This window comes from Gadus chalcogrammus, chromosome 17 (genome assembly GCF_026213295.1).
Source record: "Gadus chalcogrammus isolate NIFS_2021 chromosome 17, NIFS_Gcha_1.0, whole genome shotgun sequence".
Taxonomy (NCBI): domain Eukaryota; kingdom Metazoa; phylum Chordata; class Actinopteri; order Gadiformes; family Gadidae; genus Gadus; species Gadus chalcogrammus.
Window position 1 is genome coordinate 957,394 of NC_079428.1, and position 20,078 is coordinate 977,471.

General features: G+C 43.1%; 1 protein-coding gene across 1 annotated transcript in view; it reads left to right on the plus strand.

The window, feature by feature from the left end:
- Positions 1–19,247, plus strand: part of snapc2 (small nuclear RNA activating complex, polypeptide 2) — a 29,424-nt gene extending 10,177 nt beyond the window's left edge. The window contains exons 8-11 of the mRNA XM_056575266.1: positions 1,575–17,909; positions 18,003–18,118; positions 18,769–18,833; positions 19,225–19,247. The gene's annotated coding sequence lies outside the window, so the exon portion shown is untranslated. The remainder of the gene's footprint in view (positions 1–1,574; positions 17,910–18,002; positions 18,119–18,768; positions 18,834–19,224) is intronic.
- Positions 19,248–20,078: the final 831 nt, after the last annotated feature.

The following is a 20,078-nucleotide window of genomic DNA, read 5'->3' on the forward strand; positions in this document are numbered from 1 at the left end:
TGTAGGTGGTGAGGAGGATGAGGTTTATCGGTTAAATACAAAGCTAACAAGGTGCTTTAACCCATGAGAAATAAAGGCCGGGGTATCTATAGAGGTAGAGCTGCATATACTAATTAATATCACATCATATGTATATATTGATTGACTATCTATATATAAAGGGAGATATATTTACAGTATATAATAATTTATACATAATATATATATATATAGAGAGATATATCTGATTTTTTCTTATGTATACTGTATATAAGTAAATTACTATCTGTCTCTCTCTCTATATGCATGGAATTTAAATGACTGTACTAATTACTGTTCCTTACTGTACTGACAGCGATAAATTGTTTCACCTTCTGACAAATTAACATATTGTAAATTGCTTTGGATGAAAGCGTCAGCTAAATGCCCTAAATGTAAATTTCTCTTTGTCTCTCTCTCTCTCTCTCTCTCTCTCTCTCTCTGTCTCTCTCTCTGTCTCTCTCTCTCTGTCTCTCTCTCTCTCTCTGTCTCTCTCTCTCTATCTGTCTCTCTCTCTCTCTCTCTCTCTCTCTCTCTCTCTCTCTCTCTCTCTCTCTCTCTCTCTCTCTCTCTCTCTCTCTCAATCTCTCTCTCTGTATCTCTCTCTCTGTCTCTCTCTGTCTCTCTCTCTCACTGTCGCGCTCTCTCTCTCATTCATGTATATATATATATGATGTATAACTGACTATATATCTTGATGTCTTGCACTTACGCCTGTCGAGTTTAACCAGTTAGTTAAACCTGTCGGTTAGTTTAATGTGGTTGTGTCAGAACCTGGGACGGGCTCAGCTCGTATCCGCCCTTCCCCCGCCGCACACGTCATTAATCAACGCACCAGCCGCAGGACGCTGTTCATGTTGTAGAAACAAGGACTCGCCTACTTTATTTCTATTTATTTGTGAATTCGATCCATTTTTAAATAATGCCCCAGCCTAGGAAAATGTTTCAAAAAAGGATGAGTGAATGTAATCCTTTCTGAATGTGCTTCCTATAATAGGGTTTGGGTGCGCGTTTGTGTTTGCGTGCGTGTGTATGTGTGCGCGTATGTGTGTGTTAGAGTATATGCAGATGCAGATATAGCTTATTTAAGATAATTGATTCACTAGAAACTTTTCTAACTAAATGAATCGGTGTGAGTGTGTGTGTCTTTGTTTGGGGGGCGGTGGGGGGGTGTTCATAACATGATTCAGTTAGGTTTCTCCCGGTGTCTTTAAGTTTCTTTCTACATAAACGAATCTCATGGTTGAAAGTTTTATGAGCCTGATTTATTGCCTGAATTTCCGTAAGAAATCGAGTGCAGATATGAGACGGAGATCTTCTAGGTGATAAACTGTTGACAGATTATTTTTACAAGTAACTAATTTAATACTGAAGCCTCCTGCGTGAATTATCACGTACAGAATGTAGAGTAAAATATGTAGATTAAGACTAAACATGTCAGAATTATTCTTTTCATCATCGTTAATGTCATGAATGTAATCGGTCAAATTGCTATTAAATTATGTATAATTTAATAGTATAATATAATAAGTATAATAATAATCTGACTTCAACAGGTGGAACAGTGACTTCTGCATCCACGGTTCTGAATTCAACAGTTACAACTGTGAATTCTGTCCCACTGACTTCTAAACCTACGGTTCAAACTTCAACAGCAGATCCATCGACTTCTGCATTCACAGTTCTGACATCAACAGATGGAGGATTGACTTCTGCATCCACAGTTCTGACTTCAACAGATGGACCATTGACTTCTGCATCCACAGTTCAGACTTCAACAGATGAAAAAGTCACTTGTAACCCATTGACTTCTGAAACTATGGTTCAAACTTCAACAGCAGAGCCATCGACTTCCACATCCACCGTTCTGAATCCAACAGCAGAGCCATCGACCTCCGCATCCACTGTTCTGACTTCGATAGATCAACCATTGACTTCTGCATCGACAATTCAGACTTCAACATATGGAACATTGACTTCTGACCCACTGACTCCTCAAACTACGGTTCAAAACTCAACAGCAGAGCCATCAACTTCTGCATCCACACTTCTGACTTCAACAGATGGACCAATGACTTCTGCATTCACAGTTCGGACTTCAACAGATGGAACAATGACTTCTGACCCACTGACTTCTCAAACTACTGGTACAATTTCAGCATCAGAGCCATCGACTTCTGCAGTCACAGTTCTGACTTCGATAGATCAACCATTGACTTCTGCATCCACAATTCAGACTTCAACAGATGAAACAGTGACTTCTTACCCACTGACTCCACAAACTACGTTTCAAAACTCAACAGCAGAGCCATCAACTTCTGCATCCACAGTTCTGACTTCAACAGATGGACCATTGACTTCTGCATTCACAGTTCTGACTTCAACAGATGGAGCATCGACTTCTGCATCCACAATTCTGACTTCAACAGTTGGACCATTGACTTCTGGATCCACAGTTCTGACCTCAACAGATGGAACAATGACTTCTGACCCATTGACTTCTCAAACTACGGTTCAAACTTCAACAGCAGAGCAATCGACTTCTGCATCAACTGTTCTGACTTCAACAGATGGAGGATTGACTTCTGCATCCACAGTTCTGACTTCAACATATGGAACATTGACTTCTGACCAACTGACTCCTCAAACTACGGTTCAAACTTCAACAGCAGAGCCATCAACTTCTGCATCCACACTTCTGACTCAAACAGATGGACCATTTACTTCCGCATCCACAGTTCTGACTTCAACAACAGCGTCATCGACTTCTGCATCCACAGTTCTGACTCAAACAGATGGACCATTTACTTCTGCATCCACAGTTCTGACCTCAACAGATGGAACAATGACTTATGACCCAATGACTTCTCAAACTTCAACTGCAGAGAAATCGACTGCTCCATCAACAGTTATGACTTCAACAGATGGAACATTGACTTCTGACCCACTAACCTCTCAAACTACAGTTCAAACTTCACCAGTAGAGCCATCGACTTCTGCATCAACAGTTCTGGCTCCAACAGATGGACCATTTACTTCTGCATCCACAGTTCTGACTTCAACAACAGCGTCATCGACTTCTGCATCCACAGTTCTGACTCAAACAGATGGACCATTTACTTCTGCATCCACAGTTCTGACTTCAACAGATGGACCATTGACTTCTGCATCCACAGTTCTGACTTCAACAGATGAAACAATGATTTCTGACCAACTGACTTCTCAAACTACTGTTAAAATTTCAACATCAGAGCCATCGACTTCTGCAGTCACAGTTCTGACTTCAACAGATCAACCGTTGACTTCTGCGTCCACAATTCTAACTACAAAAGTTGGATCATTGACTTCTGCATCCACAGTTCAGACTTCAACAAATGAAAAAGTCACTTCTAACCCACTGACTTCTGAAACTACGGTTCAAACTTCAACAGCAGAGCCATCGACTTCCGCATCCACTGTTCTGACTCCAACAGCAGAGTCATCGACTTCTGCATCAACAGTTCTGACTTCGACAGATCAATCATTGACTTCTGCATCCCCAATTCAGACTTCAACAGATGAAACAGTGACTTCTGACCCACTGATTTCTCAAACTACGGTTCAAACTTCAACAGCAGAATCATCGACTTCCGCATCCACAGTTCTGACTTCAACAACGGCGTCATCGACTTCTGCATCCACAGTTCTGACTTCAACAGATGGACCATTGACTTCTGCATCCACAGTTCTGAACTCAACAGATGGAACAATGACTTCTGACCCAATGACTTCTCAAACTTCAACTGCAGAGAAATCGACTGCTCCATCAACAGTTATGACTTCAACAGATGGAACATTGACTTCTGACCCACTAACCTCTCAAACTACAGTTCAAACTTCACCAGTAGAGCCATCGACTTCTGCATCAACAGTTCTGGCTCCAACAGATGGACCATTTACTTCTGCATCCACACTTCTGACTTCAACAGATCGACCATTGACTTCTGCATCCACAGTACAGACTTCAACAGATGAAAAGGTGACTTCTGACCCACTGATTTCTCAAACTACGTTTCAAACTTCAACAGCAGAATCATCGACTTCCGCATCCACAGTTCTGACTTCAACAACAGCGTCATCGACTTCTGCATCCACAGTTCTGACTTCAACAGATGGACCATTGACTTCAGCATCAACGGTTCTGACTTCAACAGATGGAACAATGACTTCTGACCCACTGACTTCTCAAACTACTGTTCAAATTTCCACATCAGAACCTTCGACTTGTGCATCCACAGTTCTGACTTCAACAGATGGAGCATTTACTTCTGCATCCACAGTTATGACTTCAACACATGAACCATTGACTACTGCATCCACAATTCTAACGTCAACAGATGAAACATTGACTTCTGACCCGCTGACTTCTCAAACTCCAGTTCAAACTTCACCAGCAGAGCCATCGACTTCTGCATCCACAGTTCTGACTCAAACAGATGGACCATTTACTTCTGCATCAACAGTTCCGACTACAACAGATGCACCATTGACTTCTGCATCCACAGTTATGACTTCAACAGATGGAACATTGACTTCTGACGCACTGACCTCTCAAACTACAGTTCAAACCTCCCCAGTAGAGCCATCGACTTCTGCATCCACACTTCTGACTTCAACAGATCGACCGTTGACTTCCGCATCCACTGTTCAAACTTCAACAGCAGAGCCATCGACTCCCGCATCCACAGTTCTGACTTCAACAGATGGACCATTGACTTCTGCGTCCACAATTCTGTCTACAACAGATGGACTTTCGACTTCTGCATCCACAGTTCTGATTTCAACAGATGAAAAGGTGACTTCTGACCCACTGATTTCTCAAACTACGGTTCAAACATCAAACAACAATCAAACAACAGCAGAGCCATCGACTTCTGCATCCACAGTACAGACTTCAACAAATGAAAATGTGACTTCTGACCCACTGATTTCTCAAACTACGGTTCAAACATCAACAGCAGAGCCATCGACTTCCCCATCCACCGTTCTGACTTCAACATATGAAACAGTGACTTCTGACACACTGACCTCTCAAACTACTGGTCGAATTTCCACATCAGAGCCTTCGAATTCTGCATCCACAGTTCTGACTTCAACAGATGGACCATTGACTTCTGCATCCACAGTTCTGACTTCAACAGATGGACCATTGACTTCTGTATCCACAGTTTTGACTTCAACAGATGGAACAATGACTTCTGACCCACTGACTTCTCAAACTACTGTTCAAACTTCAACAGCAGAGCAATCAACTTCTGCATCAACAGTACTGACTTCAGCGGATGGAGGATTGACTTCTGCATCCACAGTTCTGATTTCAACAGATGGAACATTGACTTCTGACCCACTGACCTCTCAAACTACAGTTCAAACCTCACCAGTAGAGCCATCGACTTCTGCATCCACACTTCTGACTTCAACAGATCGACCGTTGACTTCCGCATCCACAGTTCTGACTTCAACAGATGGACCATTGACTTCTGCATCCACAGTTCTGACTTCAACAGATGGACCATTGACTTCTGCATCCACAGTTTTGACTTCAACAGATGGAACAATGACTTCTGACCCACTGACTTCTCAAACTACTGTTCAATCGTCAACATCAGAACAATCGACTTCTGCAGTCACTGTTCTGACTTCAACAGCGGAGCCATTGACTTCTGCATCCACAATTCAGACTTCAACAGATGGACCATTGACTTCTGCATCCACAGTTCTGACTTCAACAGATGGAACAATGACTTCTGACCCATTGACTTCTCAAACTATGGTTCAAACTTCAACAGCAGAGCAATCAACTTCTGCATCAACATTTCTGACTTCAACGGATGGAGGATTGACTTCTGCATCCACAGATATGACTTCAACAGATGGACCATTGACCTCTGCATCCACAGTTCTGACTTCAACAGATGTAACATTGACTTCCGCATCCACTGTTCAAACTTCAACAGCAGAGCCATCGACTCCCGCATCCACAGTTCTGGCTTCAACAGATGGACCATTGACTTCTGCGTCCACAATTCTGACGACAACAGTTGGACCATTGACTTCTGCATCCACAGTTCTGACTTCAACAGATGGACCATTGACTTCTGCATCCACAGTTTTGACTTCAACAGATGGAACAATGACTTCTGACCCACTGACTTCTCAAACTACTGTTCAATCTTCAACATCAGAACAATCGACTTCTGCAGTCGCTGTTCTGACTTCAACAGCGGAGCCATCATCTTCTGCATCAACAGTTCTGACTTCAACAGATCAACCATTGACTTCTGCATCCACAGTTCTTACCTCAACAAATGGAACAATGACTACTGACCCATTGACTTCTCATACTACGGTTCAAACTTCAACAGCAGATCAGTCGACTTCTGCATCAACAGTTCTGATATCAACGGATGGAGGATTGACTTCTGCATCCACAGTTCTGACTTCAACATATGAAACAGTGACTTCTGACACACTGACCTCTCAAACTACTGGTCGAATTTCCACATCAGAGCCTTCGAATTCTGCATTCACAGTTCTGACTTCAACAGATGGACCATTGACTTCTGCATCCACAGTTTTGACTTCAACAGATGGAACAATGACTTCTGACCCACTGACTTCTCAAACTACTGTTCAAACTTCAACAGCAGAGCAATCAACTTCTGCATCAACAGTACTGACTTCAGCGGATGGAGGATTGACTTCTGCATCCACAGTTACGACTTCAACAGATGGACCATTGACTTCTGCATCCACAGTTCTGATTTCAACAGATGGAACATTGACTTCTGACCCACTGACCTCTCAAACTACAGTTCAAACCTCACCAGTAGAGCCATCGACTTCTGCATCCACACTTCTGACTTCAACAGATCGACCGTTGACTTCCGCATCCACTGTTCAAACATCAACAGCAGAGCCATCGACTCCCGCATCCACAGTTCTGACTTCAACAGATGGACCATTGACTTCTGCGTCCACAATTCAGACTTCAACAGATGGACCATTGACTTCTGCATCCACAGTTCAGACTTCAACAGATGGACCATTGACTTCTGCATCCACAGTTCTGACTTCAACAGATGGAACAATGACTTCTGACCCATTGACTTCTCAAACTACGGTTCAAACTTCAACAGCAGAGCAATCAACTTCTGCATCAACATTTCTGACTTCAACGGATGGAGGATTGACTTCTGCATCCACAGATATGACTTCAACAGATGGACCATTGACCTCTGCATCCACAGTTCTGGCTTCAACAGATGGACCATTGACTTCTGCGTCCACAATTCTGACGACAACAGTTGGACCATTGACTTCTGCATCCACAGTTCTGACTTCAACAGATGGACCATTGACTTCTGCATCCACAGTTTTGACTTCAACAGATGGAACAATGACTTCTGACCCACTGACTTCTCAAACTACTGTTCAATCGTCAACATTAGAACAATCGACTTCTGCAGTCACTGTTCTGACTTCAACAGCGGAGCCATCGACTTCTGCATCAACAGTTCTGACTTCAACAGATCAACCATTGACTTCTGCATCCACAGTTCTGACCTCAACAGATGGACCATTGACTTCTGCATCCACAGTTCAGACTTCAACAAATGCAAATGTGACTTCTGACCCACTGATTTCTCAAACTACGGTTCAAACATCAACAGCAGAGCCATCGACTTCTTCATCCACAGTTCTGACTCCAACAGATGGACCATTGACTTCTGCATCCACAGTTCTGACTTCAGCAGATGGACCATTGACTTCTGCATCAACAGTCCTGACTTCAACAGATCAACCATTGACTTCTGCATCCACAGTTCTTACCTCAACAAATGGAACAATGACTACTGACCCATTGACTTCTCATACTACGGTTCAAACTTCAACAGCAGATCAGTCGACTTCTGCATCAACAGTTCTGATATCAACGGATGGAGGATTGACTTCTGCATCCACAGTTCTGACTTCAACATATGAAACAGTGACTTCTGACACACTGACCTCTCAAACTACTGGTCGAATTTCCACATCAGAGCCTTCGAATTCTGCATCCACAGTTCTGACTTCAACAGATGGAACAATGACTTCTGACCCACTGACTTCTCAAACTACTGTTCAAACCTCAACAGCAGAGCAATCAACTTCTGCATCAACAGTTCTGACTTCAGCGGATGGAGGATTGACTTCTGCATCCACAGTTCTGATTTCAACAGATGGAACATTGACTTCTGACCCACTGACCTCTCAAACTACAGTTCAAACCTCACCAGTAGAGCCATCGACTTCTGCATCCACACTTCTGACTTCAACAGATCGACCGTTGACTTCCGCATCCACAGTTCTGACTTCAACAGATGGACCATTGACTTCTGCATCCACAGTTCTGACTTCAACAGATGGACCATTGACTTCTGCATCCACAGTTTTGACTTCAACAGATGGAACAATGACTTCTGACCCACTGACTTCTCAAACTACTGTTCAATCGTCAACATCAGAACAATCGACTTCTGCAGTCACTGTTCTGACTTCAACAGCGGAGCCATTGACTTCTGCATCCACAATTCAGACTTCAACAGATGGACCATTGACTTCTGCATCCACAGTTCTGACTTCAACAGATGGAACAATGACTTCTGACCCATTGACTTCTCAAACTACGGTTCAAACTTCAACAGCAGAGCAATCAACTTCTGCATCAACATTTCTGACTTCAACGGATGGAGGATTGACTTCTGCATCCACAGATATGACTTCAACAGATGGACCATTGACCTCTGCATCCACAGTTCTGACTTCAACAGATGTAACATTGACTTCCGCATCCACTGTTCAAACTTCAACAGCAGAGCCATCGACTCCCGCATCCACAGTTCTGGCTTCAACAGATGGACCATTGACTTCTGCGTCCACAATTCTGACGACAACAGTTGGACCATTGACTTCTGCATCCACAGTTCTGACTTCAACAGATGGACCATTGACTTCTGCATCCACAGTTTTGACTTCAACAGATGGAACAATGACTTCTGACCCACTGACTTCTCAAACTACTGTTCAATCTTCAACATCAGAACAATCGACTTCTGCAGTCGCTGTTCTGACTTCAACAGCGGAGCCATCATCTTCTGCATCAACAGTTCTGACTTCAACAGATCAACCATTGACTTCTGCATCCACAGTTCTTACCTCAACAAATGGAACAATGACTACTGACCCATTGACTTCTCATACTACGGTTCAAACTTCAACAGCAGATCAGTCGACTTCTGCATCAACAGTTCTGATATCAACGGATGGAGGATTGACTTCTGCATCCACAGTTCTGACTTCAACATATGAAACAGTGACTTCTGACACACTGACCTCTCAAACTACTGGTCGAATTTCCACATCAGAGCCTTCGAATTCTGCATTCACAGTTCTGACTTCAACAGATGGACCATTGACTTCTGCATCCACAGTTTTGACTTCAACAGATGGAACAATGACTTCTGACCCACTGACTTCTCAAACTACTGTTCAAACTTCAACAGCAGAGCAATCAACTTCTGCATCAACAGTACTGACTTCAGCGGATGGAGGATTGACTTCTGCATCCACAGTTACGACTTCAACAGATGGACCATTGACTTCTGCATCCACAGTTCTGATTTCAACAGATGGAACATTGACTTCTGACCCACTGACCTCTCAAACTACAGTTCAAACCTCACCAGTAGAGCCATCGACTTCTGCATCCACACTTCTGACTTCAACAGATCGACCGTTGACTTCCGCATCCACTGTTCAAACATCAACAGCAGAGCCATCGACTCCCGCATCCACAGTTCTGACTTCAACAGATGGACCATTGACTTCTGCGTCCACAATTCAGACTTCAACAGATGGACCATTGACTTCTGCATCCACAGTTCAGACTTCAACAGATGGACCATTGACTTCTGCATCCACAGTTCTGACTTCAACAGTTGAAAATGTGACTTCTGACCCACTGACTTCTCAAACTACTGTTCAATCTTCAACATCAGAACAATCGACTTCTGCAGTCACTGTTCTGACTTCAACAGCGGAGCCATCGGTTTCTGCATCAACAGTCCTGACTTCAACAGATCAACCATTGACTTCTGCATCCACAGTTCTTACCTCAACAAATGGAACAATGACGACTGACCCATTGACTTCTCATACTACGGTTCTGGCTTCAACAGATGGACCATTGACTTCTGCGTCCACAATTCTGACGACAACAGTTGGACCATTGACTTCTGCATCCACAGTTCTGACTTCAACTGATGGACCATTGACTTCTGCATCCACAGTTTTGACTTCAACAGATGGAACAATGACTTCTGACCCACTGACTTCTCAAACTACTGTTCAAACTTCAACAGCAGAGCAATCAACTTCTGCATCAACAGTACTGACTTCAGCGGATGGAGGATTGACTTCTGCATCCACAGTTACGACTTCAACAGATGGACCATTGACTTCTGCATCCACAGTTCTGATTTCAACAGATGGAACATTGACTTCTGACCCACTGACCTCTCAAACTACAGTTCAAACCTCACCAGTAGAGCCATCGACTTCTGCATCCACACTTCTGACTTCAACAGATCGACCGTTGACTTCCGCATCCACTGTTCAAACATCAACAGCAGAGCCATCGACTCCCGCATCCACAGTTCTGACTTCAACAGATGGACCATTGACTTCTGCGTCCACAATTCAGACTTCAACAGATGGACCATTGACTTCTGCATCCACGGTTCTGACTTCAACAGATGGAACAATGACTTCTGACCCATTTACTTCTCAAACTACGGTTCAAACTTCAACAGCAGAGCAATCAACTTCTGCATCAACATTTCTGACTTCAACGGATGGAGGATTGACTTCTGCATCCACAGATATGACTTCAACAGATGGACCATTGACCTCTGCATCCACAGTTCTGGCTTCAACAGATGGACCATTGACTTCTGCGTCCACAATTCTGACGACAACAGTTGGACCATTGACTTCTGCATCCACAGTTCTGACTTCAACAGATGGACCATTGACTTCTGCATCCACAGTTTTGACTTCAACAGATGGAACAATGACTTCTGACCCACTGACTTCTCAAACTACTGTTCAATCGTCAACATTAGAACAATCGACTTCTGCAGTCACTGTTCTGACTTCAACAGCGGAGCCATCGACTTCTGCATCAACAGTTCTGACTTCAACAGATCAACCATTGACTTCTGCATCCACAGTTCTGACCTCAACAGATGGACCATTGACTTCTGCATCCACAGTTCAGACTTCAACAGATGCAAATGTGACTTCTGACCCACTGATTTCTCAAACTACGGTTCAAACATCAACAGCAGAGCCATCGACTTCTTCATCCACAGTTCTGACTCCAACAGATGGACCATTGACTTCTGCATCCACAGTTCTGACTTCAACAGTTGAAAATGTGACTTCTGACCCACTGACTTCTCAAACTACTGTTCAATCTTCAACATCAGAACAATCGACTTCTGCAGTCACTGTTCTGACTTCAACAGCGGAGCCATCGGTTTCTGCATCAACAGTCCTGACTTCAACAGATCAACCATTGACTTCTGCATCCACAGTTCTTACCTCAACAAATGGAACAATGACTACTGACCCATTGACTTCTCATACTACGGTTCAAACTTCAACAGCAAATCAGTCGACTTCTGCATCAACAGTTCTGATATCAACGGATGGAGGATTGACTTCTGCATCCACAGTTCTGACTTCAACATATGAAACAGTGACTTCTGACACACTGACCTCTCAAACTACTGGTCGAATTTCCACATCAGAGCCTTCGAATTCTGCATCCACAGTTCTGACTTCAACAGATGGAACAATGACTTCTGACCCACTGACTTCTCAAACTACTGTTCAAACCTCAACAGCAGAGCAATCAACTTCTGCATCAACAGTTCTGACTTCAACGGATGGAGGATTGACTTCTGCATCCACAGTTTTGACTTCAACAGATGGAACAATGACTTCTGACCCACTGACTTCTCAAACTACTGTTCAAACTTCAACAGCAGAGCAATCAACTTCTGCATCAACAGTTCTGACTTCAGCGGATGGAGGATTGACTTCTGCATCCACAGTTATGACTTCAACAGATGGACCATTGACTTCTGCATCCACAGTTCTGATTTCAACAGATGGAACATTGACTTCTGACCCACTGACCTCTCAAACTACAGTTCAAACCTCACCAGTAGAGCCATCGACTTCTGCATCCACACTTCTGACTTCAACAGATCGACCGTTGACTTCCGCATCCACTGTTCAAACTTCAACAGCAGAGCCATCGACTCCCGCATCCACAGTTCTGGCTACAACAGATGGACCATTGACTTCTGCGTCCACAATTCTGACGACAACAGTTGGACCATTGACTTCTGCTTCCACAATTCAGACTTCAACAGATGGACCATTGACTTCTGCATCCACAGTTCTGACTTCAACAGATGGAACAATGACTTCTGACCCATTGACTTCTCAAACTACGGTTCAAACTTCAACAGCAGAGCAATCAACTTCTGCATCAACATTTCTGACTTCAACGGATGGAGGATTGACTCCTGCATCCACAGATATGACTTCAACAGATGGACCATTGACCTCTGCATCCACAGTTCTGACTTCAACAGATGTAACATTGACTTCCGCATCCACAGTTCAAACATCAACAGCAGAGCCATCGACTTCTTCATCCACAGTTCTGACTCCAACAGATGGACCATTTACTTCAGCATCAACAGTTCTGACTTCAGCAGATGGACCATTGACTTCTGCGTCCACAATTCTGACTACAACAGTTGGACCATTGACTACTGCATCCACAGTTCTGACTTCAGCAGATGGACCATTGACTTCTGCGTCCACAATTCTGACTACAACAGTTGGACCATTGACTTCTTCATCCACAGTTCTGACTCCAACAGATGGACCATTTACTTCAGCATCAACAATTCTGACTTCAGCAGATGGAACAATGACTTCTGACCCACTGACTTCTCAAACTACTGTTACAATTTCAACATCAGAGCCATTGACTTCTGCAGTCACAGTTCTAACTTCAACAGATAAACCGTTGACTTCTGCATCAACAGTTCTGACCTCAACAGTTGGATCATCAATTTCTGCATCCACACTTCTGACTTCAACAGATGGACCATTGACTTCTGCATCCACAGTTCTGACTTCAGCAAATGAAAATGTGACTTCTGACCCATTGACTTCTCATATTACGGTTCAATCTTCAACAGCAGATCAATCGACTTCTGCATCAACAGTTCTGATATCAACGGATAGAGGATTGACTTCTGCATCCACAGTTCTGACTTCAACATATGGAACATTGACTTCTGACCCACTGACCTCTCAAACTACAGTTAAAACTTCAGCAGTAATGCCATCGACTTCTGCATCCACAGTTCTGACTTCAACAGATGGACCATTGACTTCCGCATCCACTGTTCAAACTTCAACAGCAGATCAATCGACTTCTGCATCAACAGTTCTGATATCAACGGATGGAGGATTGACTTCTGCATCCACAGTTCTGACTTCAACATATGGAACATTGACTTCTGACCCACTGACCTCTCAAACTACTGTTCAAACTTCACCAGTAATGCCATCGACTTCTGCATCCACAGTTCTGACTTCAACAGATGGACCATTGACTTCCGCATCCACTGTTCAAACTTCAACAGCAGATCAATCGACTTCTGCATCAACAGTTCTGATATCAACGGATGGAGGATTGACTTCTGCATCCACAGGTCTGACTTCAACATATGGAACATTGACTTCTGACCCACTGACCTCTCAAACTACAGTTCAAACTTCAGCAGTAATGCCATCGACTTCTGCATCCACAGTTCTGACTTCAACAGATGGACCATTGACTTCCGCATCCACTGTTCAAACTTCAACAGCAGATCAATCGACTTCTGCATCAACAGTTCTGATATCAACGGATGGAGGATTGACTTCTGCATCCACAGTTCTGACTTCAACATATGGAACATTGACTTCTGACCCACTGACCTCTCAAACTACAGTTCAAACTTCACCAGTAATGCCATCGACTTCTGCATCCACAGTTCTGACTTCAACAGATGTACCGTTGACTTCCGCATCCACTGTTCAAACTTCAACAGCAGAGCCATCGACTCCCGCATCCACAGTTCTGATTCCAACAGATGGACCATTGACTTCTCCGTCCACAATTCTGACGACAACAGTTGGACCATTGACTTCTGCATCCACAGTTCAGACTTCAACAGATGCAAATGTGACATCTGACCCGCTGATTTCTCAAACTACGGTTCAAACATCAACAGCAGAGCCATCGACTTCTTCATCCACATTTCTGACTCCAACAGAAGGACCATTTACTTCAGCATCAACAGTTCTGACTTCAACAGATGGACCATTGACTTCTGCGTCCACAATTCTGACTACAACAGTTGGACCATTGACTTCTGCATCCACAGTTCCGACTTCAACAGATGGACCATTGACTTCTGCATCCACAGTTCTGACTTCAACAGATGAAAATGTGACTTCTGACCGACTGACTTCTCAAACTACTGTTCAATCGTCAACATCAGAACAATCGACTTCTGCAGTCACTGTTCTGACTTCAGCAGCGGAGCCATTGACTTCTGCAGTCACTGTTCTGACTTCAACAGCGGAGCCATCGACTTCTGCATCAACAGTTCTGACTTCAACAGATGAACCATTGACTTCTGTATCCACAGTTCGGACCTCAACAGATGGACCATTGACCTCTGCATCCACAGTTCTGACTTCAACAGATGGAATAGTGACTTCTGACACACTGACTTCTCAAACTACGGTTCAAACTTCAACAGCAGAGCCATTGACTTCTGCATCCACAGTTCTGACTTCAGCGGATGGAACAGTGACTTCTGCATCCACAGTTCTGAATTCAACAGATGAACCATTGACTTCTGTATCCACAGTTCGGACCTCAACAGATGGACCATTGACCTCTGCATCCACAGTTCTGACTTCAACAGATGGAATAGTGACTTCTGACACACTGACTTCTCAAACTACGGTTCAAACTTCAACAGCAGAGCCATTGACTTCTGCATCCACAGTTCTGATTTCAGCGGATGGAACAATGACTTCTGCATCCACAGTTATGACTTCAACAGATGGACAATTGACTTCTGGATCCATAGTTCTGACTTCAACATATGGAACATTGACTTCTGACCCACTGACCTCTAAAACTACAGTTCAAACTTCACCAGTAGTGCCTTTGACTTCTGCATCCACACTTCTGACTTCAACAGATCGACCGTTGACTTCCGCATCCACTGTTCAAACTTCGACAGCAGAGCCATCGACTCCCGCATCCACAGTTCTGGCTTCAACAGATGGACCATTGACTTCTGCGTCCACAATTCTGACGACAACAGTTGGACCATTGACTTCTGCATCCACAGTTCAGACTTCAACAGATGCAAATTTGACTTCTGACCCACTGATTTCTCAAACTACGGTTCAAACATCAACAGCAGAGCCATCGACTTCTTCATCCACAGTTCTGACTCCAACAGATGGACCATTGACTTCTGCATCCACAGTTCTGACTTCAACAAATGAAAATGTGACTTCTGACCCACTGACTTCTCAAACTACTGTTCAATCTTCAACATCAGAACAATCGACTTCTGCAGTCACTGTTCTGACTTCAACAGCGGAGCCATCGACTTCTGCATCAACAGTTCTGACCTCAACAGTTGGAGCATCGATTTCTGCATCCATAGTTCTGACTTCAACAAATGAAAAAGCAACTTCTGACCCACTGACTTCTCAAACTACGGTTCAGACTTCAGCAGCAGAGCCATCGACTTCTGCATCAACAGTTCTGACTTCGACAGATCCACCATTGACTTCTGCATCCACAGTTCAGACTTCAACAGATAAAACAGTGACCTCTTACCCACTGATTTCTCAAACTACGGTTCAAACTTCAACAGCTGAGCCATCGACTTCCGCATCCTCAGTTCTGACTTCAACAACAGAGCCATTGACTTCTGTATCCACAGTTCTGACTTCAACTGATCAACCATTTACTTCTGCGTCCACAATTTTGACTTCAACAGTTGGACAATTTACTTCTGCATCAACAGTTCCGACTTCAACAAATGGAACAGTGACTTCTGACACACTGACTTCTCAAACTACTGTTCAATCTTCAACATCAGAGCTATCGACTTCTCCAGTCACTGTTCTGACTTCAACAGCAGAACCATCGACTCCCGCATTCACAGTTCTGACTTCAACAGCAGAGCCATCGATTTCCGCGTCCACAGTTCTGAATTCCACAACAGAGCCATCGACTTCTGTATCCACAGTTCTGACTCCAACAGATGGACTATTTACTTCTGCATCCACAGTTCTGACTTCAAAAGATGAAACAGTGACTTCTGACACACTGACCTCTCAAACTACAGTTCAAACTTCACCAGCAGAGCCAATGTCTTCTGCATCCACACTTCTGACTTCAACAGATGGACCATTGACTTCTGCATCAACAGTTCCGACTTCAACAGATGGAACAGTGACTTCTGCATTCACAGTTTTGCCTTCAACAGTTGGACAATTGACTTCTGCATCCACAGTTGTGACTTCAACAGATGGACCATTGACTTCTGCATCCACAGTTCTGACTTCAACAGATGGAACAATGACTTCTGACCCACTGACTTCTCAAACTACTGTTCAAACTTCAACATCAGAGCCATCAACTTCTGCAGTCACAGTTCTGACTTCAACAGTTAGAGCATCGACTCCTGCATCCACAGTTTTGACTTCAACAGACGGACCATTAACTTCTGCATCCACGGTTCTGGCTTCAACAGACGGACCATTGACTTCTGACCCACTGATTTCTCAAACTACGGTTCAAACTTCAACAGCAGAGCCATTGACTTCCGCATCCACAGTTCTGGCTCCAACATCAGAGCCATCGACTTCTGCATCTACAGTTCTGACTTCAACAGAAGGACCATTGGCCTCTGCATCCACAGTTCTGACTCCAACAGATGAACCATTGACTTCTGCATCAACAGTTCTGACTTTAACAGATGGAACAGTGACTTCTGACCCACTGATTTCTCAAACTACGGTTCAAACTTCAACAGTAGAGCCATCAACTCCCGCATTCACAGTTCTGACTTCAACAGATGAACCATTGACTTCTGCATCAACAGTTCCGACTTCAACAGGGGGACCATTGACTCCTGCATCCACAGTTCTGACTTCAACAGGTGAACCATTGACTTATGCATCCACAGTTCTGACTTCAACGAATGGAACTGTGACTTCTGACCCACTGACTCCACAAACTACGGTTCAAACTTCAGCAGCTATAACAGTGACTACTCCATCTACTTTTTCAACTTCAACAACTGAGCCAGTGACTAGTCAGTCTACAGGTTTAACTGCAACAGCTGAACCAGTAACTATTCAGTCTACCGGTCCAACGGCAACAGCTGAACCAATGACTACTCAATCTACGCTGCTAACTTCAACAGCTGAACCAGTGATTTCTGCATCTACGGTTCCGGCTTCAACAGCTCGACCAGTAATTACCGTCCCATTGACTACTCAATCTGCGGTTCCAACAACTAAACCACCAGATTGCCAGAATGGAGGACATCGCAACGGTTCAATAAAATGCATCTGTCTACTTGGATTCCGCGGACTCCTTTGCGAGCATTTCTCAGATCATGTTAAACCAGGTATATTTTCCTTCATAAGCATTTTAGAGAGAATTCTTCACAGTTTACTAAAAGTCTCAAATGTACTCTTTGCAAAAATGTTTACTCCTACAGAAGTGGTTACGACAAAAGTGATTGTTGAGGTGGTGGTGAACCAGGATTATGAACCAGATTATAATGATGACAAATCGCCAGAATACAAAGACTTTGTGAAGATCTTTACACAACAGGTAAGAATAAAACTTAGTGCATTGTGAATATTTACGGAACTATGATAGAAATTGGTATAAGTAGCAAGGATAAAACCACAGGTAGGATTCTTCTAGCAATTATTGTACCCTGCATATCTTATTTGCATTTAGGTATTTGTTTGCATTATTATTATTGGACTTTATACCAGTAGGCTAGCTTTCTAATTATCTGAACTGCAGCCGTGTTTAGGGTAGGCCTTCCCTTGTTATATAGGGTAAACCTAACCTCCGTATATAGGGTATGCCTAGGTATGTGGTGCAGTATTGAGCAGGAGCAGTCCCCATCATCTCCGCCATGGCACCCAGCTGTGTAACAGTTTTGTGAACAGATTAGATCAGATTTATTAGTAGATTTCATTTAATTTAGATGTACTTTTGCCACGGCCGTCATATTTGTTATATCCACAGGTGTTCTGTACTAACGTTGTAACTGTAGTGCCACTTATCAGGGTGTGTGTACTGCTCCAAAATGTCCAAGTTTATTGAAGATTTTAGTCTAAACAGGGCCTCCTTTTGCAAGGAAATGGGCTTGGCATGGTCTTTCTTGTTGGCCAGTGTTTAGGATTCAACAAAGAGAAAGGATCATGTATTATGTTTCTATTGTTAATCATTTGTTTTTTATCACACAGATGACTTCATACTATAGAAAAGTCAACATAGAGAACTTCGAACGTGTGATTGTTACAAAAGTGAGGTAAGGTACTCATTTGTGTAGACGATCGTTGAAAGGGGTGGAGGTAAGATTTAGGTGTTGATTGGGTGTCATTTGTTAGAAATGGCCTAGCCATCCTCCAGCTTTTACTGACTTAAATGCGCTGTCAGAAGATCCATTATGGGTTGACCAACTTCAATTTTAGACCACATATGGCTCATTTCGGAGTCCATCTCGCCTGTCAATCATAGGTGCCTGAAATGCAACACTTCTCAATGGCTTTTTTTTTGGTTTAGTTTCAAAATCTTGCTGGCTTCTACCCTTCTGCTCATTCTCTTTACAAGTCCCAAATCTTACCTCCCAGTCCTTCAAATGAGCGATAATCTGCGTTTTAAAATGTGTGATACTAACTCAAAGTATTTATCTTTCTTAGTCCTGCAGTTTCCTTTGTCAGGAGATATGCGTCAGGAAGTTATGGGTAAGTGATAGATTCTACTTTTCCACAATAGTACAAAATAAGATATAAACACATCTTCCATTCCATAGGATTCCATGAGATTCCATAAGTGAACAAAGTTTGAGCAGATTTGTTACATTATTGTGTTGATTTAAATTACATTTAAATGACAAAGAATGATATGGTGGATGTAGAATAATTAAAAGAGCTATACTTTCTGCAAACTTTTTTCCAGAGTGAATGTAACACATGATATTGTGCTTCTGCTTCAAAATAATGCTGACTTTGAGACACAATATGGAAATATTTTTAATGAAATCGAGAAGGCGGTTGATAACCTTACTAGCTGCAGTAAAGGTAAGATCCCAGGACGACATCCATTACGCAAACGGCCATCTGAGTTCCGAATGTCAAATCAATGTTTGCAGATCAAAAGTAAAATTCAATATGAACATTAAATGGCCCATTTAGTACTTCAATCAATGCGATCAATTCATACGCACACATACCCAGACTTCCTTAGATGATACAAATATTCTTATCTTTCAGGTGACACAGATTGTCCTGAATTTGACATTTCCAATCAGCCAACTGTTAAACCAGAAGATTTTGGCCAAAGTAAGTAGATGTTTGATCCCAAGTGTGATACAAGAGGTGCCCATGCATGTTATTAAAGGTACAATATGCCAGAGAAGCTATTTAAAGCTAGCTCTAGTGCTAATTAAACAAAGCAAATACTCTGCTCTCAATTCTTCCCTCCTCTCCTTTCCCCCAACACGCCATGACGCTATCTTGTGCTTCTGCAGAGACGGACATCCCCGTCCCCTGTA